General features: G+C 35.9%; 2 long non-coding RNA genes across 2 annotated transcripts; both read right to left on the reverse strand.

Annotated features, from left to right (window-relative positions):
• Positions 1-6,146: 6,146 nt before the first annotated feature.
• LOC118646379 lies at positions 6,147-7,472 on the reverse strand. The gene is made up of 2 exons (XR_004963923.1): positions 7,391-7,472; positions 6,147-6,542 (listed from the first exon to the last, which is right to left on the reverse strand). It is a non-coding gene; the product is annotated as an uncharacterized LOC118646379 (long non-coding RNA).
• Positions 7,473-8,826: 1,354 nt separating this feature from the next.
• LOC105828626 lies at positions 8,827-10,244 on the reverse strand. Its single transcript, XR_004965483.1, has 2 exons — positions 9,989-10,244; positions 8,827-8,987 (listed from the first exon to the last, which is right to left on the reverse strand). It is a non-coding gene; the product is annotated as an uncharacterized LOC105828626 (long non-coding RNA).
• Between the last annotated feature and the right edge of the window lie 200 nt (positions 10,245-10,444).

A 10,444-nucleotide genomic window follows, 5' to 3' on the forward strand; every position in this document is an offset into this window, starting at 1 on the left:
GAGAAGCGGTGCCGCTGCCTGTGCTTCGCCGCCCTCGCGTCTCACCGCACCGCGCCAACACTCGTAGCGATGGCAGCTATGCACATTCGCGATTACTTGACAAATTAGGAGTTAGCAAAGATATGACAAATTAAAACCGTAATAAACTGCTGTGATTAAGAAAGTCGAAAGAGCGAAAGCGATAGATACTTATGGAATCTACAAATAATCTAATTTCTATCGTAATTGTGAATAAGTAAATTAATAAAAGTTTTTCGTACATTCACGAAAGATTCTTTCTTTTTCTTAAATATCTTATTTACAGTATCATACAATTCTAACTTTGTTTCTTATCGAATTGTGTCGTACTGTTAAATCCTTGATGAAAACATTAATAAAAAATTAACATAAATTTACAATTGATTCTTAAAGTGATAATTTTCTTTTATAAGTGTATTATAATATTTGCCGCATCAAATTCTCTCATCGTTTTTTATTGGTTTTTTTTCCATAGAATGTTAAATTAACAAAGGTTTATCACAATTAATATCTACGATTGATTCTTCATACATTCTCATTTCGTAAATATTTAATTAGAAAATTATAAAATGCGCGATATATCCATATAATATGTTACACTCATTGTTCATAACACGATAGAAAAATATCTCTTGATGTAACGATTTCACAATAGATTATGCCTTCTACGATAATTATGCTTAGAGATGTTCAATATCAAATGTTATTAATATAACGAAGAGTTTTTCTTTCATAACGATAGGGAACTCGGAATTTCTTTTATCTTTAATTACATTATTAATTACGACAGATTTTTACTGATTGATTCAGAATAGATATCAAGAAAAATACAAAAATCTAATTGGTTTCTCTTTCGTAATCCATTACTTGTCTGAATAAAAAAAAAAAAGAATTTCAAGAAGTGATATCATTGTCTATCGTTCTCTCGTTTCCTGTTAGGAAAGTATATTTTCTCGTTGGAATATGACAAAATATCTACGGAGACATCGTGTTTAATAGTTCTGTTGGAATATTTCGTAAACTTAAGTTCTCTATTGTGTAATAACGAAAGAAAACGCTTTGTTGTTAACCATACTGGTGACATTAACATCTCCAAGTATAATTACGATCGTATCGTATAATTTAATCACGAAATCGTTAGATCAGGCATGATACAAGATATTTAAGGAAAAGAAAGAATCTTTCGTGAATGTACGAAAAACTTTTATTAATTTACTTATTCACAATTACGATAGAAATTAGATTATTTGTAGATTCCATAAGTATCTATCGCTTTCGCTCTTTCGACTTTCTTAATCACAGCAGTTTATTACGGTTTTAATTTGTCATATCTTTGCTAACTGTCCTAATTTGTCAAGTAATCGCGAATGTGCATAGCTGCCATTGCCACGAGTATTGGCGCGGTGCAGTGAGACGCGAGGGCGGCGAAGCACAGGCAGCGGCACCGCTTCTCCTTCTTCCCCCCGGCGCCGGCAGCCAATGCTCGACACAGTGGGCCGCGCTACAGCTCGAGCGTCTCGGCTCTTCACACGGCGCGCTCTCATTCGTACAATTTGAAAAATTTATATCTCGATTATTGATAGACCTAACCCAAGACAATATTGGACTTTTATGTTCATCTCGATCCCGTCTATCTTTCCATTACGGGATGGCTTCCGATTACATTACACCCTGTATACTTAATCCTATATAATTATTATTCACTAATTACAATTGTGTATTTTATTTTGTACAGTGATTGTCCGTATAATATTGTGTAATATTGTTTAATAAATTGTAAACATATAAAAGCATAGCTTACAAAAATGCATTAAATATTATTGATTAGGTAAATGAAGTTATTTAACAGATAAGAAAATGTGGAATATTTAATAGGAATGTTATTATACCTGAGGTGCAAGTCCTTTATTTCTTAATATCATGTCTGCAAAATTATCTGCAATTTATTCGTTTTTATTAGTACTTGGTATTACTCTTTCGGCACGATTTTTTAATTTTAATCGGGAAATTACTCGTTTTAAACGTCTTTTCTCATGTTGTAATTTTATATTGTTATCATAAAATCGTCTTGCTTCTGGAGTTAGTTTTGCCCTCCTTTTTATCTCTATAAGATGACATCTTGAATGTTTTTTATTACGAATATGGGTATTATTTGTTTGCGCTTTTAAGTAGTCTATTTCTTTTTTCATTTGTTCATTTTGTTGAATCAAAGTATTCACATCTTTTTGTATTGACTGAATTTCTTCTTCTTGTTTGTCATATATAATTTCAAAATCTTCTCGCTGCTGTTGTTGCTCTTGCATCAGAATTTCAATGTTTTCTTCGTTTTGTTGAAGAAGTATATCATGTTCTTGTAACTGTACATTTATTCTGTTCGCCTCAACCTCTTCTTGACATATGTTTTCAATAATAGGTGATGTATTTGGAATGGCCGAACTTTTTAATTTTCGATATTTTAATGTAAAAGTATAATCATTTTCACTAAAGTGTTTGTAACAAATTCGTATTTTATTGATGTTCGCGTTTTCACGATGTGGTTGTAGTTTAATATTATTTAACCACTTCTTTCTTATTTCTGCATTTTTCGGAAATGCATGACTCGGAACCTCACTTGTCGATGTGCATCCATGCACACAGCACGCTTGGACCATTTTGGTTTAATTAAAACAAAATTAATGATTAAAAATCACATTTAATGTGGTACAACGTGGTATAAAAATGTGTTTACTTGTGTTCTGTTGTGTGTATTATAAATGGCCGACACGTATATTACACCCATACATTCTTGTGGTTAGTTCGTTTAGCCCGAACTTATCCAGGGGGCGCTGAAACACTAGGAAAGAAATGCCCATAAGAGTTCCCGTGCCCTGGTGTCAGTCTGCGCATGCGACCCCATGGCGTGCGAGCGAGAGGGATGCTTTGAGTGAGAGAGACAACCTCTTGATGCTCGCCGATTGGCGAAGAGACAATGCCTGACAACAACGAGCCAATCGAGAAGCATCAAGGTGGGGAGTGAATGAGAAACGAACGGCTTGGCGTCCCCTGACTAAAAAAGTCTGCCTTCGAACTCAGGAGAGGGCGGACGTGCATCTCCCGAGTTCCCGCGTAATTAAACTACATTGTGTGATAGCAGTAACGGGCGCGTAATAATTACTGTTTTGCGACACCACCCGCGAGTTATCGCCTAGGGCAGTTTTTCCGCGTAATTATCGAGACGCGTTAAATAATTGCGAGATTCCGTAATCACATTGTGCGAGAGGCGTGACCGGAAACGAAATACGCATAGATTATGCAATAAGGCGCAGCCAACGTATCCGTGTGCGTGCGTGAGAATATGTGTTGTTAAATAAAAGCAGAGTAAGGTAAAAATCACAAGTGAGGCGTATTATTTATTGTGCGATCCTAACATCTTTCCCGGACGAGTCCATCGTTTGGCGGGAAATTGCGTCATCCCACGCTATCCAGATAGGACGACTTTCTGAGGATAGGACGACCACAGCGAGGTTCCAGAACAGCTCAGGGACATAGCCGAGCGAGGGACTTCCCATTTATTAAAGGAAATTCACACGAGATCCCGGTGCGGCCATCCTAAGGGCGAGGCCGAGTCCACACCTTGGCGGCGAGGTATATCACCGACCTGGCGACCGTGTTAACATCAAAACGTAAGTCTTCTCTAAGATTCCCGGGATTTTCGCAATTCCAAAGGCATGTTCGGTCACAACCTGACCATAAGCGACCTTCTGCAGTCTAGTTCTTCCGCCGCCCCCAACCCCCCTTCCCCTATCCCCCCAATCTTTATCTCCTCCACTTCCGGCCCTTTCTTACTTCTCTTCCTCCATTCTCCTTTGCTACCTCTATCCGCTTTTCCACCATCGGTTACTTCTTCTCACTCTCTCTCTCTCTATGGGCCTCTCCTCCTCCCTCCTTCTCCTTGTCTCCACTCTTCTCCCTCTTATCTGTTTCCGCCCTGCTCGCATCTCTCTCTCTTGTGGTCTCCTCTCTCGTCTCCTCTCTGTCTCCTCCTAATAATAAAATTCAAGCCATTAATACTCTCCTCCTTTCGCTCCCCCTCCCCCTCCTCCCCTAACCGTCCCCCTTCACTTCTTTCCCCTTTACCCTCTGCCCCTCCCATAACCCACCTTTCTTTCTCCCTGTTCCACGCCCATTCCACCCCGTCCACCCACATACTTCTATTTCCCACATAAACCTTTTTTCCCTTACTCCTCTCCTCTCTTGCCCTTTCCAACATCCTCCACCAAATTTTCCTCTCCTCCATAGATAGGTCCTCATCTATCTTTACTTCCCAACGCCTCTTTATGTCCATCTTCCTCTCCAGTAACCGCACCTTATCTTCCTCCCGCATTACCTCTGTTATTACCACAATCCCCCCCCCATCTCAACCTCTCTCCCCAACTCCCTTTTCATGCCCTCTATTACCGCTTTTCTTTCTATCTCCCCCTCCCCTTCCACACCCCTCCAAATTATGTTTCTCCTCCTTACTTCCCTCATCCTTCTCTCCCTTTCTGCCAATCTCACCCTTTCTCAATTCTCCTTCTTCACCCTCTCCTTCATCCTCTTCTCCATTTCTTTTTCCACTCACCTTCCAGCCCTCTCTCCCTTAGTCCTCCGCTATCCTCCTTCCCATCTCCTTCCTCTTCCGCTGCTTTCCCGGATATCCTCTTCTTCTCCTTGCCGTCTCTTTCTGTCTCTCGCTCCTCTTCTCTCCTTCCCTCTTGGTTTCTTCTGTCTTCTCTCTTTTCTCTCTCCCCCTCTCTTCCTCCACCCTCTTCTCCTTTTTCTCCTCACTTCCCCTCACTTCCATCCACTAATTTCCCTCATTCTCTCCGTTCTTCATTCTCTCCTCTTCTCCTCCTCTCCCCTTTCTTCTCCTTCCCTCTTGTCTCCTTTGTCCTGCAGCCTCTCTTCATCCTTGTCTCCATCCGCTTGTTCTTCCTCTTTCCCTCCGTGTCCTCCTTGCTTATCTCGCCCACTCCTCTCCTCCTTCGACTCTCTCTCTTCCTCCTCTTCTTTCCTTCTCACACCTTCTCTCTCTAGCATTTCTAACCTCACCTCTAAACACCTCAGCCTCTCCCTAACCTCCTTCAACCCTCTCACCATCTCTGCTCTCAAACTCCTTATCTTTCTTCTAATTTCCTCCATCTTCTCTTTTCTCTCGCACTTTCTTCCCTCTTTTCTCCACTACTTCTTTTCCACCGTGCACCAGATCCTCCTTTTCCCTCTTTAATTATACTCAGACACTTTCCTCGCCGCTGCACAGTCACAATACCATTGACTCTTCTTCTATTATCATATCTCGCCGACGGACCACGTGTTGCGGAACTCCGCGTTCCCAAACTCGCTACCGTCTTACCCTGTCACAACCTTGTTTCCATCATATCACCACTGTCCTTTCTTCTTTCTTCTAGATGTGGCTACTCTTCCTCTCCATCGTTTTGTCAACGCGCCATCTCGCCAATTCCTCCACCACAAACCTTCTTTCGCCACTTTCCTCCTGTCGCCCTCTTTCTGTCCTCTTCTTCCCATCTTTTGCCTTTGTACTCTATATTCCTTCTCTCGCCTCCGAAATTCTCCAACGATTCTCTTCCTATTTCTTCTCTCCTCCATTCTCCCTTACTTTTCCTCCATTTGCCCAGACACTCTTCACTTTCCTCTTTCCGAATATACCACTCAAACCTCTCACTTTCCTCTCCTTCACTACTCACCACCTTTTCCCTCCGGAGCCTCTCAACTCCAAACTCTCTCCCTCCGCCATTCATATTCGAAAAAAAGTATTATATTGTAATATAATGTTTTCATATTAAAATTAACGTAACTGTACTTTCAAAACAATTAAAGAGGAAAAAAATTATAATATAATGTTTTTATATAAAAATTAAAGCGACTGTACTTTCTAAACAATTAAAGAGGAAAAAAAGTATTATATTGTAATATAATGTTTTTATATTAAAATTAAAGTAATATGGTATATCGGTATACAGTTTTTGTGTATGTATTACTAGCTATTAAGAAAAATAGAAAAATAAATGTAATATCCAAGAATTATTTTGAAAGAACACTTTAACTTTGGTATTACAAACTTTTATTACTTTTTATATACTTTCTTTAACTCAACTAAACGCTGTATCATAACATGAAGAAGCGTCCTTGTGGATTGTTTGTCCCAACGTTTGACTTTTGCTACACGTTGAGAATATTTTGAAAGTAGTGACATTTTTTATAATTGATACTTGTCTATAAATTTATTCTACAAAGTATAATTATTAGTAAAAATGCTCACTTATTATGGCCATTTTGACCTTGCCATCTAATAGAACAGTTTACATAGACTTATCCCGGGCAGTGGCGCGAGGTGCCTGTCCTGTAACTGTTGCATTCATAATAGCCTCAATTTTGGATATCCCTTGTACAAGACGTCTTACAATATGTGACATTTTACAAGCATATCCTAGAGCTGCCAAAAGTACCGACTGACGACAGAATATTCCATCACGGAGCAAAATCATCTGGAAATTAAGTTATTAATTTAGTTTCTTATTTTACATGTGCTCTATAACACGTATCTGTTTACTATACATTACCCTTATATGAAATTATTTTCTGTGATAAATTGGCGACTAATAATTTATTGTTGCTCAGTAATTTTATTGTTCGTACAAGTAATAAGACTACTAAGCAACAGTAATTTTTTACTGGCCATTTTATTACAACCAGAAAAAATTTTCTATAAAGATTATTGAATATATAATATAGCAAACGTTTAAACGCACAAAGAGTTAAATTCCAAAATCTTTATAAAGGAAAGACATCTATTATAAGATAAAATCTTAATATGAGATGCTCTTTTAAAGAACAATAAATTTATTGCGGAATCAAAAAATTACATCTATTAATTTAGCAGAAACCTTGCTATCTAAGCTCATATTAAGATTCTATTTCATAATGGTGTTTTTCCTCTGTATGAAACTGTAATGTAGTGCGACTATAATAAATATAATGAGATCATTATTCATTATACCGTTTCATCAGGGCAATCCTTTCCATATAATTGATGTTCTTGTCGCGCCTCATATATAATTTTCTCTTGCAGGTTTTCTTTTTCCTCATTATTACGAAATTTTAACATAATTTAAAATAAGCATTCCATAGAACAAAAAAACAAGATACAAAAAAATATTAAATTAAAGAAAAAAGAAAAAAGTTTTAAGTGCACACAGAATAAATCGGACATAGCCAATAAAATTAATCATTTAATCCAAACAAACCATTCAATTTCATTGGTTTGTATCCGATTGCAATTAGCATAATTGGCTCCCAAGATAGTATTTTTTATAATATGAAAGTATAATAATACCATTTGTTTCACTATTTGTTTCTTGATTTATGGGTGAATCGCACCGATCAGTATTACTACTTATGCTATTGTCATCAGAGCTTAACATGTCATCTATAAAATACAAAATGTTTTATAATATTTTTTATAAAATAAATCTTTCAGTAACAACATTATTATGTTATTACTGACTTGTTGCAGAAGGTGATGTTTGACACGGCATTAGTTCTCGAAAACAGGTCCGACTTTAATGATACACTTGAGCTTGTCCTAGATAGTGTTGAAGTAGCACTTTCATGAGGACTACAAGGAACTGTGTAAACAAGTACAAAACAATATATACGTTGTCAATGTCAAAAAAAGTTGAAGTGAAAAGGAAAAGGAAGTAGTATAATTATTTATGAAATTCGTGAAATTCTTTCATTACGTGATGCTAAATGTTGCAAAACACAATAATTCTTCCCATAATACATACTTCCTTTTTCTAAATGTAATTCTTTCATTGGCTTTGACGATAGGCTTGGACTACTCACATGTTCATATTTACTCGTAGATGGAACAGCATCTACATATACAAAATGTATTATACATACAAAATGTAGTAATTTTAAAAGGAGCATAAGAAGGAAAACAAATATGAATAAATATAATGGTTTTACATGGCACTTTATACGGCGAAAGACTCCTATTTATATTTTCCTTATCAGCATCAGATACTGTTACTGTACTTGATCTTTTATGAAACACATTTTCAGGAGTAATTATAACATTATTTGAAATTGATGGACTAACATCTGGAAGTACAAAATAAATAAAACTTTATAAATGATATTGAAAAACAAAAATTATGTAAAAGAGTAAAGAAAAAATATACCACGAATAAAAATGCTTTACCTGTGGTTTTTACGCTCAAATTCACATATTTTTGCCTTGAGTGTTAAAATTGTCCTTATAGCGTCTTTAAGTGACAATTTATTCTTTACCGACGAAGTATCGTTACATATCTTAGAAAACACATTATTGTTCTCTGAATCTATGTAATGTTCATGTGACTTTACATATTCAAGTAGTGTAGATTGACTCGTGTTTTGTACTTGTATCTTATCCTAAAAATGAAATATAAAACAATCATAAAGCAACAACAATAAACTTGTTTGATAGAACTGTACCTCTTGCTTTTGGGGAGGGAGTGTCTCTGAATCACTTAATGAGATTGATGGACATTCAAGTAAATCCACATTATTCATTATTTGGTGCAGTTAAGTTTGTTTTGTATGTATTTCATGTTCAAATTTTTTCATCTAAAATAGAAATATATATTCAGAAACACTTGCCATACTGATATAGTGCAATAAAAAAAATTAATTTTTCCATAAGTATATACATATATATATACACTAATTATATTAGATCTAACTAATAAATATACCTTTTTCTTTAGGTGCATTTTTTGGTAATTTTTTCTTCCTCTTATCGGATGGCAAGATATAATCTTTGTATTTTTTATTTTGAACTGAATGTCGTCTTCCTTCTACAATAGACTGAGATGAATGTTCTGTCTGCTTTTGTTTTTTAGAACGCAGTTTTGTAAGATGTGTTTCCAATTTCTTCTCATTTTCTGAAATTATTTTCTTTCTGTCATTGCACATAACAAAGTATAGAAATAAATTACAGAAATAAAACAAAGACTCAAACAGCTATTTCCATAAGATGTATCCCAGATAGCAAAATATCTCCAAAATTCTTGCAGAATTGATAAATGCTATTGAGAAAATTGGTAAATTATTGGTCTAACTATATCCGCAGAACGGATTGTTATCTGGGATTAAAAATGTCATAAAGCATATTTTAAATTTATAAATATCTCTTGGGCCCGTTTCTACCAACGGAGATTAACTATAAGCTCGGTTTAACTTATTCTTTATCTTTTTCTAATTTTTGGAATTAGAATAAGATAACAAGTAAGTTAAACCGAGATTAAAGTTAATCCACGTTGGTAGAAACGAGCCTTGGATGTTTTTAGTATGTTTTTACAGATCATCTTTGCTACTTGAAAAGAAACAATTGTATTTAATAAATTCATTTAGGCCCGTTTTTACCAGCATAGATTAACTTTAAATCTCAATTTAATAATTGACTTGTCATCTCATTTTAATTTCAAAAATTAGAAAAAGGTAAACAGTAAGTTAAACCGAGATTAAAATTAATTTCCGTCACGGACGGAGTCTTTCAAATACATGCATTTGCATATTATTGATGGCACCATTAAAAAATATATTCTAATCACATTTTTTATGCTTTTTCACACATAATAATTTTATTAGTGTGCATTTAAATATTTAGTATTAGACACAAGAGAGCGAACAAGCAAACAAACGATAGAGAGAGGGAGGGAGGAAAGGAGGGAGGGAGAGAGAGAGAGAAAGAGAGAGAGAGAGAGAGAGAGAGAGAGAGAGAGAGAGAGAGAGAGAGAGAGAGAGAGAGAGAGAGAGAGAGAGAGAGAGAGAGAGAGAGAAGAGAGAGAGAGAGAGAGAGAGAGAGCAACAGTCATTAAAAAAGAAAGATTTTTAATAGTCTAAAGTGTAATACCTTTTTTCTACATCTATTATTTTTACTTACCAGAGTGCTCAATTACTGTACCAAGATATATCTTTTTATTATATACAAACTGCACTGTCTCCTTTTCCAACGTTATTTTCACAAATCACATCCGATTCGTTACATATGAGCAACGAATCGTCCTCTTCGCAATGTAATAAAAACATAATACACTTTTGGGAAATAATTGACGAGTATCACGTTCTCAATCACTGAATGCAGAGAATATAAGTTTTATGGTTCCGCGGAAGTGTTGTGATACCGTGATGTGCGAGAGGTTAATGGCGAATCCGTTTTAGTCAAAATTAAAAAGAACCAAGTTGAATGCTGCCGAATAGTTTTGATAAACCACATAGACTAGAAAGTTTTACATTTGGATATACAGAGTCTTTGGTAAAGATTTATGCAATTTTTACAAGCAGGTAGAGCGCATTAAGCTGAACATAAAGTCCTTATCGTTTTTCCATTTTCGCAATA

The sequence above is a fragment of the Monomorium pharaonis genome, chromosome 1, assembly GCF_013373865.1.
Source record: "Monomorium pharaonis isolate MP-MQ-018 chromosome 1, ASM1337386v2, whole genome shotgun sequence".
Taxonomy (NCBI): domain Eukaryota; kingdom Metazoa; phylum Arthropoda; class Insecta; order Hymenoptera; family Formicidae; genus Monomorium; species Monomorium pharaonis.